The sequence below is a fragment of the Panthera onca genome, chromosome F1 (assembly GCF_046562875.1).
Source record: "Panthera onca isolate mPanOnc1 chromosome F1, mPanOnc1 haplotype 2, whole genome shotgun sequence".
In the NCBI taxonomy this organism is placed as follows: Eukaryota; Metazoa; Chordata; class Mammalia; order Carnivora; family Felidae; genus Panthera; species Panthera onca.
The window spans coordinates 6,041,398-6,059,156 of NC_138355.1; the positions used below are offsets into that span (position 1 = coordinate 6,041,398).

Below are 17,759 nucleotides of genomic sequence, written 5' to 3' on the forward strand. Positions count from 1 at the left end.
CTGCTTCCGATTCTGTGTCGCCCTCTCTCTGCCCCTCCCCCCACTCATGCTCTGTCTCTCAAAAATGAATAAACGTTTAAAAAAATTTTTTCTAAATAAATAAAAACTATATTTAGTATGGCCTAGAAGATGATAAATTAAACACAGAACAGACATGTAGTTTTTAAAAACACCAAAGATGTCTCTTCAAAGGCTTCATATTTAAAGCACTCCACTGTCAGAAAAACTGCAAACACTACAGAAAAAATCACTAAGTGACGAATATACATAAACGAATGAGCTCTTAAACACAGCTTAAGTCTCTGCACTCATAGCCGCAACACGCAACACGGGATTTCTCTCTCTATACTAAACACAATTTCAATATGCCAAGCACCAGTTTCCCTGCGGGGCTCAGATCTAGTCTGCACTCAGTAAGTCCAGGGTTCACCGCACCTCCTCCAGCCCATCCCGTTCAACCTGCCGTCACATCTTGCCCGGACGGTCCTACCCGGCCTCTCCGCTTCTGCCCTTGACCCCCACGGTGTCTTCCCAGCCCAGCAGTCAGAGTGATCCTGCGTCAACGTGGCTCAGATCGGGACACTCCTCTGCTCCAAGACCCCCCACGGTTTCCCATCTCCCTCCAAGTAACCGTCAACCTGCCGTAACTCCTCAGGCCAACACATTCTCGTCTTCCGCCTCCCACATCTCACATGCCCTCCCTGGTTCACTCTGCTCCAGACATTCTGGTCCCCTGGCCCGGTCCCAACCCAGGGCATCTGACCTCATTCCCTGGGTCTCAGGCAGTCTCCCCCATAAAGTGACACGGGCTGCTCCCTCAAACTGAATTGACAAGTGTCCCTTCCTGAACGGTCGCTGCCCTGTCACTCTTTCTAGATCATCTCTTGCTTCCCTTTACCCTTCACTCTTATTTGACAAACTGCATATTCTTCTGTATTTTACCACTTGCCTTCCTCACTAGAATGCAAGTTCTATGATGGCAGAGGTCACTCTTTCTCCTCTGTTCACTGGCATATGCCCGCTGCTTGGGAATCAACAGGTACCTGGTTAAGTACCAGATGGATAAACGATGAGTATTTGTCATCTGAGTGGGAACTTGTACGAGGAAAGTTACCGGGCATCGGTATTAGTGGCTTCAAGCACACTGCTAAACTGACACTAACACGTCAACCAAAACAGGGCACTGCGGTCAGAGAGGCAATGGTGTCGCTGAGATCGCTTGTGTGGGAGGCCACTCCAGCCCCCGCTGCTCTCGGGGCAAAACGCAGGGCCTCCCAAGTCTTGACTTCACAGCCTGCCCTTCACCTCCTGCCTGTGGCTACTGTTCACTATTTACTGCCTCATGCCTCCGTCTCCTTATCATCTCCAAGGTACAGCGTCCATCATCATTCATCATTAATAATGATGACAAAATAATAAAACCACTCTTATTTAGGGCAAGCGTCCTCTGTGCCTGACACCGGGCCGTGCACATTTCAGGTACGACCTCAGGGCCTACACCGCTGGACGGCAGGGTCCGACCGTGCTCGCTGCCTGATCACAAAGGCAGTCCTCTCTAGACTAGAGGTACCGAGCCGTTCCACGGCCCTGAAGACATCCTCCCACGCCCCACGCCCATAACCCTGATGCCTACCGACTTATTAATGGTGATCGTTAATACATGTGGAAGACACTGTATTTGTTTCTTATACTGTTCTGTTAGTGACCAGTTGGTGTTCAAAATATTTACTGGAAAAAACCCCCAAAACTAAGTCTCTTTGACAGGCAACCTAGGGTTTCCCAACAGCTAGAGGTATGCTCTCCATGGAGACACAATTCATATACACGGTAGCCATAGTCAGAATATTTAAAAATTGGTACGGCATGGGCATAACCAATCAGAACGGACATAGGCTCTAACAAGGCGGTATGCCCACGCCACCGTGCCCCTGCGGACCCCAGACCAGCCCTGTATACGCAGAGGCTGTCGACAGGGAATCATGCGGTAGACTTCCAACCTCCCTCACTCTCCCTCGAATCCCAGGAGAGCCGGGCCACAAGGATTTTTAAGGAAGGAGGAGTAGCTCAGTCCTTTCGGCCCCGGGACTAGGTGTGCAGACACGCGAGGGCCTAGTGACAGTCAGCAGAGGAAGCGAGCTAATTAAAAGCTGTTGACACCTGAAGCAGGGGTAGCAGGCCAAAGCAGCAAGCTTTCACAAGCCTTGAAGCTGCCGGAGCAAGGCTGGAGCAGGCAGAAGCGGTGAGCCACCAGGAAACTGGGACGGGCAACACCCAGGGCGTAAGTTAAAGGTCTTCCTGAAAGCAGAAACGAAAACCCAGCGTTAAGTCAAGCAGTGACTGACGGACAACAGCGGAGTCGTAGACAGAAGGCTCAGAACTGGCAGAGCGGCTGACGTTCGAGTCTCTCTTGCCCTTGGACTGTTTCCCGCGATTTACGCATTTCTTGAAGGCGTTACAGAACTTAGGCTTTTGTTCTCAGAGTTTCATTTTTTTAAGGAGAAGCGTAATTGATAGAAACGCCGCTCCCATCGGAGATCCCGCCGGTGAGCCGGAAGCCTGGAGAGACCTCTGTACAAGTTCCCGATGGAAGACAAGACACCGTGGAGGAAACGGCTCTCTCTTTAGGGTCCTTTCACCCTGGATCAGCTGATAGATACGGGCTGTGTGGGGCCAGCAGAGCTCTTCTAATCAGGCATGAGTAACTCTGCAGTAAGAGCTCATAACCCAGCCAATACTACTGTTCTATGCAAAATTCACTGTCTTAAAAGAGAGTCCATTACCTGCAGTCTGTTGCTTTTATTTTACATATTTTAACTGATATTCACAGGGGCAAGAATACAGCAAACAAGAAGGGAAAAGCCAAAGGCCCCCTCTCACACGGACTCTCAATCTCATCAGTGGTGCACTGAGCACCGTGGGCTGACTCCAGAGGTCACGGCACCAGGGGTGCCCGCCCAGGCACAACTAGCTCCTGGTCCCCTGACCGCCCAAGCGGTCCTGCACTCCGCCAGACCTGCAGAGCAAATACGGCCGTCCTTAGCGATCTGCCTCACTCCATCCAGGGGGTACGTGTAAGTCAGTCTCTAGTGCTGTCCCTTTTGCCGCCATTTTTTGGGGAAAACCTACTATTAAAGTTTTTTTATGATTGCTTTCTGTTTTCCCATAGCTCAACCTCAACTGGGCCCTGAAATCCACCTGCAGCCCCACCATCACTTCTCTGCCCTTTCCCAACCTTCTCCAGTACCCCGGGGCTGCCCCACACCGCCCAGCCCACCCGGGCCGTGACTTATCCTTCGCCCCACAGTTCGTGACCTGGTGGCCTGCCTCACAGAACAAATATCCTTCACATCCCCTCACACTGTCTTTACACGTGTCTGCATTTCCACGAATCCTGACTCCTCTTCCTTTCGAACCCAGGGAAGAACCCTTTCGAGGCTGACGGTACCATCTGCGGTCTTGATCCCAGGCCCTCTCTTCCTTCTTAACCTTGTTCCAGTAAAGATTTCTTTCTGGACTTCCAGCCCCCTTTCTTCTGCTTCCTGAGTATCAATTGATAAACTTTTCCAAGACCTTCTCTCCCATCCAAAACCAAGAAAATGAAATGAAAAATGTATCGCCAAACTACCTTCCCCTCAAGGACCTGGCGGCACATCCCTTTTCCAGGAGACACCATGTCCCCACAAAGCACATTTTTAAAGAGGAGTGTGTGCTTGCTTCTTCACTCGCTCACCGTTTACTTGCTTCTCAGCCTCTTTCAATCACTAATTTCAATCTAGTTTCTGTTTCACTCCACTGGAACAAAATTATTCTCTCAAAGATCAATAATGATCTTCTACTTTGTAAATAAAAAACATTGTTCTCAATTCTCATCCGTTTCAACCTTTCTTCATCACTGTCAGCCATCGGTACACTCTCCTACTTTTTCTTTTACTTGGTCAATGTTCCCCCAGGATCCCTACTCCACCTCTTTAAATCCCCTCCCCTACCTGATTTGGGTATCTATTCCAAATGCCCCAGCTAACACCTGTATGCTCATGTCTCTTAAATCCTGATCTAATATCTACAGCCATATTTCTATATGCCTACTCGTCATCTCTAAATGTCCAACAAATATCTGAAATTTAACAAGTCAAAAACCTGTATACCAAGCTCATTTACTAAGGTGCACACCCCCCCCCCACCATCACCCATGGCTTCCACCTGTAACTGGTCTCTGCCATCCAAGTGACTTCCTTCCAATCTGTCTCTCCCACCCACCTTTCTCTCCCATTACCACTGGCCTGGCTCACACCCCTCCGCCTCATTATTTCATCTAGAAAATCATAAATCAGATCCCTTTTGACCACCTGACTATATGCCAGACATTATGTTTACTGCTGAGAATACAAACATAAATAAAAAGAGCTCTTGCCTTCACAGTTCAATGTGGGAGACATACCTAACCAAACAATCACAGCACGACCTGGAAAAGGTAAAAACAAGGTCCTACATAAAAGCCCAGAAGACGGATGCCTGACCCAGAAGGTGAAGAGTGGGGAAGGGAGGCAATATGTGAATATATATGTTAAAGTTTGTGGGAAGAGGTGACAGACACCTGAGTCTTACACAAGGCACCCCAGAAAAAGGGGACCGAGGGGGCCTGATTGAAGAGAGGGGCTTTTGTGAAGCGGGTACAGATGAGCAAGGCACAAAGCCAGAAATAATCTGTGTGGGGGACAGAGGTGAGACGTTTGAGGATAAGAAGCCCTTTTCTTTCCTAGGAAAGACTCTCCTCCTAGCAGGGAGGAGCAAGAAACGAGGCTGAGGGGTCCAAATAAGGGAAGAGCTCGCATGCTGTGTTGCTGAGCTAGAGCCTTAAAATATGAATAACAGAGAACGATTCTTCAGAGCTGGGTTTAGCTTGATCACGTTCACAGCTCAATGGAGAATGGTTCTGAGGCAGGGAGAGAAACAAGGTTACAGCGGGGGCTGAGGTTAAAGACACTGAGGACCCAACTGGGGGAAGAGAGGAAGAAATTCAAGGAAGACTGAGGGCATAGAAGTTGGTGATTAATTAGCTGTGGGACCAGAGAGTGAGAAATCCAGATCTCCGTGTCTCTGGTCTCTCCTCTCTCCAATCGTTCCTCCACACTACCACCAGGAGTATCCTTTTTACTGTTCTGACTCTCACTACTCTGCTTACTACCCTTTGATACTCTCCCATTCCTACAGAGTAGCACGCACACCCGCTCACGTTCAAGTGACCGTCCAATCCTCAGCTTGCACCACCACCAACTCTGTATCCCAGTCACAAAACCCCTACCTGCTCCCTGAATTAAAAGAAATGAACTTCAACAAAATGAAAGAAAAAAAAAAAAAAAAAACTTTTAACGCTAACAGCATTTACAAAACCAAAGTATAAAAAAATAGAAAGCCACAGATGACATCATTTCATAGAGAAAACTACTCTGAAATCATATAACTCTGTCCATACCCTTTCAACCAGCAAGATCCTGTTCTAGAAATTTATTCTAGGACAAATTACCGAGAGAAACCATTTGAAATGCAGTGCCAAGTACTATGTGCAAATACACTTTAGAGAGTATAATTCATAATACAGGAAAAATAGCACCGCCTAAATATTCATCCGTTCATTTCACAAATATGTATCGAGTGCCCATGACGTACCAGACAGTGTAGTAAGTGCCGTAGTATTGAAGTGAACTGACCGGGAAAAAATCCTGACATTCGCAGAACACACATTCTAGCCCTAACGTTATTAAGTAACTTACAGAACAACACCCACATAATGGACTTTCTATGGAGCCATTAGAAATGAGGTTTGCAAAGAAGTATTTCAACATACGGGGAGAAGACTTACAATATTTGGTAAGAAGAGCCAGTGAGATATTAAGGTTGACAAAACCATCCCAATTTTACTACCCATGAGTAGATAACATTAGAAAGAAATGCCTGAAAATTTTAGAAGTAGATCTCAATGCCACACGCCTTTCCCTCTTGCTGATTAGACAGTGACCGCAACCAAGGGCATGGAATGTATTTAGACGGCAGTACATGTTTAGTAAGTATTATTTTCACTAGTCAAAACAGAGAAGCATGAAAGAAGAACTTCATTTTCCTGCTTTTAATCTAATTAGGAAAATTATCATATTCAAAAGAACTGTGCTAAATACTTAGGATAATGAATAAAGTTCAACCTCTGCCCTCACCTGTGGCCGGCCAGAGAAGACAAACATGAGGCACAGGAAGAAGAAAGTTCAGCACCCGACTTCAGCTCAAGTCATGATCTCGTGGTTTGTGAGTTCGAGCCCCGCGTCGGACTCTGTGCTGACAGCTCAGAGGCTGGAGCTGGTTTCGGATTCTGTGTCTCCCTCTCTCTCTGCCCCTCCCCCACTCGTACTCTGTCTCTTGAAAATAAATAAATGTTAAAAAAAGGAAATGTGGGAGCGCCTGGGTGGCTCAGTCGGTTGAGTGTCCGACTTCGGCTCAGGTCATGATCTCATGGTCCGTGAGTTCGAGCCCCACGTCGGGCTCTGGGCTGACAGCTCGGAGCCTGGAGCCTGCTTCGGATTCTGTGTCTCCCTCTCTCTCTGACCCTCCCCCATTCATTCTCTCTCTCTGTCTCAAAAATAAATAAACATTAAAAAAAAATTAAAAAAAAAAAAGGAAATGTGTTCTGTTCGACAGGGAGGACCTCTGTTTTCTCTGAAAACACAATATCCATTAAAGTTAGCCTTGAATATAATGCATTAGTCATTTCAAAGCATCTGGAGAAAAGTGTACCAAAAGAGACAAGTGCATCGGCAATCACTCTGCTCCACTTCCTTTTCCTGTAAAATTTATCCTGCTACCTTTTTCTTCCAAGGGCTCGAGTAAGAGTGAATGGAAATGGAATGCTTTCTACCCCAAAAGCAAGAAAGGCTCTATCATCTCTCTTAGAGTTGAGAGGCAAGTGTTGAAAAACAAAAGTGAGTTAATTCCCCTCCACTTGTGTCCAAATCACAACTCAGGTGGAATATGACTCAAGACTTGTTCTCTAGCAATCGGCCAGAAGGCCCGTATCTCAACACTCTGTTCCACTAGCAAATGAGTTTGTAAGATGCACTCAGTTCAACCACCTGGACACACAGACTTTGAGTCTATTTTAGGATCCAGAGTGGGGAATCAAGGTTTATACTTGGGGGAAGGCAGCTGGAAGTCTCTAGTTTGGCTCCAAGTTCACATCTTTTTTTTTTTTTTAACGTTTATTTATTTTTGAGACAGAGAGAGACAGAGCATGAACGGGGAAGGGTCAGAGAGAGAGGGAGACACAGAATCCGAAACAGGCTCCAGGCTCTGAGCTGTCAGCACAGAGCCTGACGCGGGGCTCGAACTCACGGACCGCGAGATCATGACCTGAGCCGAAGTCGGCCGCTTAACCGACTGAGCCATCCAGGTGCCCCGAAGTTCACGTCTTAATCCCTTTTAAGGGGGGATCCTGATTACTTTGAACCTGATATGGCCCCCATGTACTGGTTAAAACCCAGAGGCAAAGAGAAGACAGGAAATGGAAACTCACCTCCTTATACAGATGCAATTATCTTACAGCCCAGAAATCAAAAGTACCAAACACATCCAGGATCTACAGTACAAGGACTGGAGACATTCACGAATGATACAGAGAAGCAGGAACAGGGAAGGATCTGGGGTTCTTAAAAACTGGAAACATTTAAGAGTAGTATAAAGAACCCCAGCCGTGAAGACTAGCCAAGAAATATTCAATTATTCAAGAATAAGAGCCAGGAACACCAGACTTTGGTTCATGTTTTCTTTCTTTCTATCTTCCTTCCTTCCTTCCTTTTTTTTTTTTTAAGTTTGTTGACTGGGGGGGTCGGGAGGGGGGCAGAGAGAAGGAGAGAGAGAATCCCAAGCAGGCTCCACACTGTCAGCGTAGAGCCCAACTCAGGACTCTAACTTACAAACCGTGAGACCATGACCTGAGCTGAAATCAAGAGTCGGCGCATAACCGACTGAGCCACCAGGCGCCCCATGAATGTCTTCTCTTTAAGTTAGTACTTCGATACTACTTCTAAGATGAGAAACCAGGGATCCTCGTTTATTTCGTTCCCACCCTCAAGCTCACGAAATGACAGCAAATATAAGCTGTCTAAAGAAATAAAACCACAACATTAGAAAGTAAGAGTAACATCAGCCGATCAAAGATTTTAAAGAATTTCTAAGATCTAGGATGAGTAAAATGGGGGTCAGATAGACAAGAATGGAGAAACATGGCCCAAACTTCCCTGCAGAAGAAAATTAATGTGCAGTTACGAGCACTTACATAGAGTGTCAAAGACCAAAATCAAGGCGCTTACAGAGCGAAGAGAGCTCACATGGAAACTGTCGGTGTAACTGCAAATTTTGTCATTTCTGGTGGAAGGTGGAACTGTACACTTAAAAGGGAACAACACGGTAAAGGAAAAGGCAACTATAAGAAACAAGGTGATTTGGTCAGGGAGCTGGTAACAAAAGTAGTACGAATGAAGAGTATATATAAGTAGCTTTCATACTTTCCAAGAAAAAAGAAGAGGAAATAGCAGAAAATATCCCACCAAGAGAACCAAAGGAACAAAACCCAGTATTAACATCGTAAGAGATGAACAAGAAGTTCACAAAAAGTACCCAGCTTTCTTCTCTGAAATTATAAATCATACTATAGCCCCAGTTCTCCTTTAATTAACCTGTAAGCTTAATATCACCCCAATGAAAATAGTAGACAATTGCGTCCAATACTCACATAGAAAAAGAGGCGCCTCTAGTCCTGGTGGTGTGGAAGGTTACATAACTTGAATGAGCTTCCTGAACATCCCGGATGTGAGGAAGTATGAAAACCACCTTTCACACGTTTCAGAGATGGGGAGAAAGAAGGCGGCATGGCCTCAAGACTGAGCACATCTAAGGACACTGGAGGACGAGCAAGCACAGCCGGCTTGCACCCGGAGGTTTCCGCCAAACTCCGGAGACTGAATTGGCCCTCTGGGAAGTGGACGGCAGGAGGAGATGGGAAACCGAGACTGGGCGGCCTAAGAGGCGGATCACACAGGAAGCCAAACCCAGTAAGTGGGTTTACAATGGCCACGGAATATAAGGTCCACATACAAAAACACGAACCGCGTTTCTCCGCGCTAGTAAATGCCCACGTGTGCCGGCAGGAAAAGACGACTCATCAGTTACTGAATACTGTGTTCTTCATCGACCGAGTTGAGTTTGTTGTTCACATCTCTTATTCCTTACTGACTGTTGTCAACTTGTACCATCAGATAGGACAACGGTGTTAAGATCTCCTACTACGGGGGAGTGTCAGCTCAAGCTTCAGACTTTAGCTCAGGTCATGATCTCGCGGTTCGCAAGTTTGAACCCCGCGTCGGGACTTCGGATTCTGTGTCTCCCTCTCTCTCTGCCCCTCCCCCACTCACGCTGTCTCTCTCTGTCTCTCTCTCTCCCTCCCTCTCCTCTCAAAAATAAACATTAAAAAAAAATCCCCTACTAAGAAATTCATATGCGTATCCTTTTACTTCTGTCCATTTTTGCTCTATATACATAAAAGCTATTAGGCAATACAAAGCTATAATGGGTGCGGTCTTTGTCCTTAGTTCCTGGCACACAGTTCCTAAAACCTCTGGAATCTGTGGAGAGATAAAGCTGTCTTCTGTATGTTAACGAGCGGACTGGCGGCCTGTGTCCCACGATAGCTTCCTGGTGGGTGGCCAGGAAGACCAGCTACAATGGGATGGAAAGCTTTTTACGGTTCAGCCCCACCCCCAACCTCCAGAGAAGGGGGCAGGTGCTGCAGGGTGAGCTGTTAACGGCCAATGATTTGGTCAATCCTGCCATGTAACAAAATCTCCACAACACCCCCCAACTGACGGGGTTCTGGGAGCTTCCAGGTTGGTGAACACGCCAAGGTGCCGCCGGGAGAGTGGCACTCGGACAGGGCGTGGGAGAGACACACGCCTCCTCCACACCTGGCCCTGTGTGTCTCCTCCATTTAGCTGTTCCTGTATCCTTTATGTAGGTTTTAATGTTTTCATTATTTTATTCTTGAGAGAGAGAGACAGAGAGAGTAAGAGCAGGGGAGGAACAGAGAGAGAGGGAGACACAGAATCCGAAGCAGGCTCCAGGCTCCGAGCTGTCAGCACAGAGCCCGACGTGGGGCTCGAACTCACAAGCTGGGAGATCATGACCTGAGCTGACATCGGTGCTCAACCGACTGAGCCACTGTAATATTTTTCTTTCCTTGGCTACCCTGAAGATTACAATCTACAGTAGCAACTTAAATTAGTATTCTTACCACCTCCCAATGATTAGGTCTTAAAACACATTAAGTCCATTTCCCACCTCCTACCCGTTGTGCTGTCGCTGTCATGTAACTTCAATGTACATTTCCGTATGCCCCACAGAGCATCACTCTGTTTTATGCAGTCAACAAAAGACACATTTACCCTTTCTGAAGCTCTCCGTCCCGTCCTACATTTCCCTGTTTTTTCTAGGATCCTTTTCCTTCTACCTTAAGATTCCCTTAAGCGTCGGACTTCGGCTCAGGTCATGATCTCACAGTTCGTGGGTTCGAGCCCTGCATCACGCTCTGTGCTGACCTCTTGCTCAGAGCCTGGAGCCCGCTTCGGATTCTGTGTCTCCTCCTCTCTCTGCCCCTCCCCCACTCACGCTTTGTCTCACTCTGTTTCTCAAAAATAAATGTAAAAAAAAAAAAAAAGATTCCCTTTAGTATCTTCTTTAGTGTAAGTCTACTGAGGACAGATTTTCTGTTTTCTCTTTGTCTAAAAACATCTTTATTTTGCCTTCATTTAAGAAAAATTGAGACAGGGGCGCTTGGGTGGCTCCATCGGTTAAGCAGCCAACTTCGGCTCAGGTCATGATCTCGCGGTCCGTGAGTTCGAGCCCCGCGTCGGGCTCTGTGCTGACAGCTCAGAGCCTGGAGCCTGTTTCAGATTCTGTGTCTCCCTTTCTCTGACCCTCCCCCGTTCATGCTCTGTCTCTCTCAAAAATAAATAAACGTTAAAAAAAAGAAAAGAAAAATTGAGACATAATTCACATACCGTACAATACACGTATATAAACACTTTGGAAGTGTGCAATTCACTGGTTTTCAGTATAATCACAAAGCTGTACAATCACCACTATCTAATGCCAGAATATTTTCACCACTCCCCACAACACCCCCCCCCCACCCAGAAGCAAGCATGCCCCACACCCTCCTCCCATCAGCCCCTGACAGCCACTGATCTACTTTCAGTCTCTATGGATTTGCTCCTGGTATTTCATATAAATGACATCATACAATATGTGGTTGTCTGCATCTGATTAATTTCACTCAGCATGATTTCAAAGTTCACCCCCACTGTAGCCGTTATCACTATTTCATTCCCTGTGGCTGAATAATATCCCACTGGATGGATATACCACATTTGTTTATCCACCCATCAGCTAACAGACATTTGGATTCCATGTCTGGGCTATTCTAAGGCTCCTATGCATGTTCATAGGTGGGTGTGTCTGTGTTCCGTCCTCGTGGGTGTATATCTAGAAACAGAACTGCTGGATTGAATAGGTGTTTGTTTGTTTGTTTTAAGTTTTTTAATGCTTATTTGAGAGAGACAGTGAGCAGGGAAGGGGCAGAGAGAGAGGGAGAGAGAGAATCCCAAGCAGGCTCCATGCTGTCAGCACACAGCCCAATGCAGGGCTCGAACTCATGAACCACGAGTTCACGACCTGAGCCGAAATCTAGAGTCACGTCGCTTAAGTGACCGAGCCATCCAGGTGCCCCTGAATGTGTGTTTTCTAAAGCAGGCACACATTCTACATTCCCACCAGCAACGTACAAGAGTTCCAATCTTTCCACCTCTTCACCAACACTTGTTACAGTCTTTCATTACACCCATGTTGGTGGGCCAGAAGTGATATCTCATTGTGGTTTTGAGTCGTGTTTCCCAAATGACTGATGATGTCGGGCATCTTTTCACGCACTTACTGGTCATTCATTTATCTTCTTTGGAGAAATGTCTACTGGAATCATCTGTCAATTTTTAGTTAGGTTATTTACATTTTTACTGTTGAGTTGTAAATGTTCTTTATATGTTCCTGGATACCAGACCTGCATGAGATTTTCTCCCATTCTGTGGACTCTTTTCACTTTCCCAATAGTGTTTTTAAGAAGCACAAAAGTCTTTACTTTTGATGAAATCTAACTTATCTATTTTTTCTTTGGCGCTTGTGGTCTTGGTGTATACTTAGGAAACCACTGCCCAACCCAAGGTCACAAAAATTTATACATATGTTTCCTGCTAAGAGTTACAGAGTTTTAGCTCTTACATCTAAGTCTCTGCTCTATTTTGAGTTAATTTTATACATGGTGTAAGGCAGGGTCCAACTTCATTCTTCTGCTTGTGGATCTCCAGTTGCTCCTGCACCATTTGTTGAAAAGACTATTTTTTTATACCCTTGAATGTTCTTGGTTCCCTTGTCAAAAATCAACTGACCAGGGGCACCTGGTTGGCTCAGTCGATAGAGTGTGTGACCTGTGATCTTGAAGTCATGAGTTCGAGCCCCATGTTGGGGGTAGAGATAACTTAATAAAGGAAAGAACAGGACAAGACAGGAAAGGAAGAAAGAAATCAACTGCCATAGATGTATAGGTTTATTTCTGGACTTGGAATTGTATCCCATTGATCCATATGCGATCCTTAACCAGGAACACACTGCCTTGATTACTAGTACTAAAATCAGGAAGTGTGAGTCTTCCCACTTTGTTCCTTTCCAAAATCGTATTGATTATACAGGGCCCCATGCATTTCTACATAAATTTAAAATCAGCCTGTCAATTCCTTTTTTTTTTTTTTTTTTTAAGGCTTATTTTTTAGAGAGCGTGTGATGGGGGGAGGGACAGAGAGAGAGGGGGACAGAGGATCCAAACAGGCTCCAAGCTGGCAGCAGCGAGCCTCATACGGGGCTCAAACTCACAAACTGTGAGATCATGACCTGAAGTCAGATGCTCAACCAACTCAGCCACCCAGGCACCCCATAAAATCAATCTGTCAATTTCTACCCAAAAGGTAGCCTGGGTTTTGACAGGGATTACACTGAAGCTATACACCAATTTGGGGAGAAATGCCATCTTAACGATATGAAGTCTTCCAACCTGTGAGTACAGGATCTTTGATTTGTCCAGGTCTTCTTTGATTGCTCTCAACATTTTCCAGTTTTGCTTTCATTCAACAGTAAATATTTTTGCTGGGTACAGAATCACAGGTTGACAGGTTTGCTTCTTTGAGCAGTTTTAACATTTCCCATTACCTCCCACTCCCATCACTCCCCTTGTGAACTGTCAAATTGCTTTTCAGAACTCGCATGTCCTTTTTCCACTAGCTGTTATAAAACCTTCTCTTTATCTGTGGCTTTCAGAAGTTTTACTATTATATGCCTGGGTGTGTTATGTGCTGAGAAGTATTTATCCCGTCATGGAGTCACAGCAACTCTTGAATCTATGTGTAGATCTCTGTTCTGAGTTACAGCTTTGAAAAGCTCTCACAGATTATCTCTTCAGATAGTGTTTCTGTCCCATTTTTTCTCTCCCATCTCCTTCTGGAACTATAAATACATACATGTTAATTTTTTCACTGTGTCTAACAGGAATCCTAATTTATGCTTTAATTTTCTGTCCATTTTTTCTCTCCGTACTTCAGCCCAGATATTTTCCACTGACCTAGTTTCCAGTCCACTAATCCTCTCTTCAGTTTTCTGTGGTTGCTACGAAACCTATCTCGTTTTAATTTAAACCGCTGTTATGTTTTCTTTCTACCCTAGGGTCAGATCACCGTAACGCCATCTGGGATTGATTACAACCGAGTTTCCGTCTTAGGAGGGCTGGCCTATTTCCGTGTGTCCTTTCATCTAAGGGGTGTAGCCCTTCAGGGGCCCCAATTAAATACCTAGAAAATTAGCAGAGTCCTCCTCTTTACTGAGACCTAATCTCCAACTTCTGTTTGCCCTACCTGTGAGGTTTCTGGAAGTTTTCTTCAGCTTCTCTGCCTCCAGACAACTGCCTCCAATGGGCAGGTAGAGCTAAATGCTGGGGATTCATATGTCCACAGACCTACTTCTCGGACTCATCATGCCCCTGAGGCCTTACTGATTTTACAGCTCTACACGTGCAGATACATGTATATTTTAATCAAATTTTCCAGTTGTTTTCAGCAGCAGAGTGCTGTGATAAAAGCAAGTGTGTCAGAATCAGAAGTTCCACAGATAGATAGATAGATAATGTACATATATGTATATACATCTATATATATTATAGATTATATATCTATATTATATATATATATTATGGATTATTATATATCTATATAAATAGATATCAGATAGTTCCATATAGATATGGATAGAGATAGAGATAGATGTCAAATTTCTCAAAATATTCTACAGGATTGTGACTGGCATTTCGTAGAATTTATAGACTGATCTACAGAGAACCGTCATATTTAGAAATACGTTACACCCCGTCTGAACATGGTCTGTTTTTCGGGTCTTTTCATCATATACTGTAAACTGTTCTCCATGTAAATCTTGACCATTGTTAAATCCTAGACACTTGTTTTTATCTTGTGAATGGTATCTTGTATCATTATCTCATCTCTTCTAGAGGATTTTTCTCTTTTTTTGAGAGAGAGAGAAACAACATGAGCAGGGGAGAAGGGCCGAGGGAGAGGGGGGCAGAGAGAGAGAGAGAGAGAGAGAGAGAGAGAGAGAGAGATTGAGACTCCCAAGCGCTGTCAGCACAGAGCCTGATCCCGATGCAGGGCTCAATCTCATGAGATTGTGACAAAAATATAAAATGATGGTGAGATTGTGAGCCGACACTCAACTGACTGAGCTGCCCAGACACCCCTTTTGCTAATTATTTTGAGTACAGAGGAATTCTGGTTTTTGTAAACTGATCTTTTATTTAAGAAATACCAAATTATCTTATTAGTACATGTATTTTGCCTGTTGCTTCTGGAGATTTTTATTTGTAGGTGACCTATAAATACAGATGTATCTCTTCCCTTCCAATCCTGTTAACTCATTTCTACTTATTTTCTTAATGTGTTGGCCAGGAACTCCAGTAACATGAAAAGCTGTAACAGCATAAACCATGTTTGCTTTGTTCCTGACCTTGAGTGGCACGCATCTGAACTTTTCCCATTAAAAGTCTGCTTTAGGTTTTGGCACATACCCTTCATCAAATTAAAGTCATTCCCTTTATTATTTTGAGTTTTTATAACAAGTATGTATTAACGTAATGTTTTTCTTTTCTTTTTTTTTTTTTAAGTTGACTTATTTATTGAGAGAGAGAGAGAGACAGAGAGAGGGAGAGAATATGAATCCCAAGCAGGTTCCTCACTGTCAGCACAGAGCCCGACACAGGATTGTGACCTGAGCTGAAACCAAGAGTCAGACACTTAACCAACTGAGGCACCCGGGCTCCCCTTAATGCTTCTTCTAAAACTGAAATAATCACGAGCCATGATCCAACAAGTTTTAAGTATATTAACTTTTGTAAAGAACCAATTTGGGGATGTGATAATACCACTCTCTATTGAACAGATTTCCAGCCTTACTTTCATTATTTCTTTCCTTCTTGTTCACCTTGTGATTCCTCTTCCAACTTCCTGAATTAAAATTTGGCTGATTAATGACCGTATTAGTTTGCTGAGGCTGCCCTAACAAGGTAGCTGGGTAGCTTAAACAACAGAAATGTGTTTTCTCTTACAGTTCCGGAGAATTGGAAGTCCAAGGTCAAGGTGACGAGGTCGGTTACTTCCAAGTGTCATGAAGGATCTGTTCCAGGCCTCTCTCCTTGGCTTGACGTGCCATTTTCCCCCTGTATCTTCCATCATCTTCCCTCTGTCCAAGACTCGTCCCATTTCCCCTTCTTATGAGGAGAGCCATGGAAGTACAGTAGGGCCCACACTAATGACCTCATTTCCACGTAGTTACCTCCATAAAGACCCCTCTGTTCCCAAACAGAGTCACATTCTGAGGTACTAGAGGTGGGGACTTCCACGTATGAATGCTTTTGAGGTTTTCTGAGGGCCTGGGGAGAGAGCCACAGTTCAGCCCGTAGCAGTTTCCTGTTTCCTGGTAAATGTATTATAAGCTATAAATCTCTCTTTAAGTATCTCACAGATTTTGAAATGCAGCATTTCCATTCATGTCTAATTACTCTGTAATTTCCCTTATGATCTATACTTTTAAGTATACAAACATATGGGTCATTTTTAGCTGATTAATTTCTCTATTTTATTAACGTCAGAGATACCGGTCTGCATAATAGTGATATTTTGGGAAGTTACCGAGGCAGCCCTTCTCGTCTAGAACACGGTAAAGTTTAAGAATGATCCGCATGTGCTGGAAAAGAATGTGCATTCTCTGCTGGATACAGAGTTCTTTATGTTATCTGTTAGGTTCACGATCAACACGTCACCAAAACGCTCTGTATCTCATCCCAGGGGCAGTGAAGGTGAACATGGGTTCACGGGAAGCAGGCGGCAGGACTGGACACAGTTAACCGCGGGTTCGGGGTCTCCACAGCCCCGGCAAACCCAGGATCCAAACCCCAGAGTGCGGCGGCCCCAGACACCCTTCCATGGCCGGGGTGCTGCCCGCGAAAGCAGACCCCGCTCTGCACCCCTGCGGAGGAACGGTTCAGCCTCCACGATGGGGACGTTGGCTAAGCGGACTGCCGGAGCCTTTCCCGGATAGACGGAAGCTGCCTCAGAGAGCACGGTCAGCTAAGAAAATGAGTCTGCCTAAAAACCTGGGCCATCCAGAAATGGTAGCCAAACTATCCCAACATCCCAAAGACATCATCAACAGAATTCCAGGGTCTCTTCCCGGTTGGCTGGGCCACGAAAACCATTTCTGACCTTGCGAACGGCAACGTGGAGACAGATGCCTGCTGAAAACTGGTCCCCCGTTGTGCGGTCCGGGGATGACTGCACGGGGCCTTCCTCCCGGAGCCTGGAATTTCGGGACCAAGAAAGGCCTGGCCTCTGATGGCCTCATTATGATTCCCACGTGGGCTACAGACCTCCAGCTCCCTCCCCCCACGCGAGCACTATCTCAGCGGCCCTCAGTCACCAGCGGGCGGAGATGGAGACACTCCCAAGCGCAGCGGGCTCACGGCTACACTCCTTCCCACAGAGGGAGAAGCAGCCACCCGAGTACAGTGATGGCCGCTGGTTTTACCAGAGGGCCCAGCAGAGGGAGCCCTCCCTGTGCATGACGACTCCGGCGGTCCAAATCTGAAGTTCAACTGGGCACCGGCAAAATACAGGGAGGCCACGCCAACGGCATCCCGGGCTGGAGAGTGGAGAAGGCCACCCCCCGCTGGGGTCACGCCCAGGAAACTGAGTGGGGTGACGCTGCTCCTCAAATCCTCCGAGAAGAGGCCACTGTGAAATCCATCGGAGGCTGTGGAACCCCGGGGCCCGGTCAGGAGCACAAAAACGCGGTGGCCTGCCGGAGCCCGGCTTTGTTGCGGTTTGTTCTCGTTTGTTCATAAGGCTGGGTGGGCGAAAGGAGAGCACCGCAGTAGCAACTCCTTTTATTCCTTCAGTTCCGGTAAGACTGAAGGTCTGGATAGTGGCTGGCGAGCTCCGGGGCCTGAAAGACTAGACCGGGCCACGCCCTGCGTGTACTATTGAAGATGACCTTTTCTG

At 45.9% G+C, this 17,759-nt stretch overlaps 1 protein-coding gene across 16 annotated transcripts in view; it reads right to left on the reverse strand.

Annotated features, from left to right (window-relative positions):
* CDC42BPA (CDC42 binding protein kinase alpha) overlaps positions 1–17,759 on the reverse strand; it is a 322,044-nt gene that overhangs the window by 221,282 nt on the left and 83,003 nt on the right. Inside the window, exon 2 of one of the 16 annotated variants that reach the window (XM_078441189.2) lies at positions 2,158–2,295. The exons of the other annotated variants lie outside the window; for them this stretch is intronic. The gene's annotated coding sequence lies outside the window, so the exon portion shown is untranslated. The remainder of the gene's footprint in view (positions 1–2,157; positions 2,296–17,759) is intronic. 16 annotated transcript variants of the gene reach the window in all.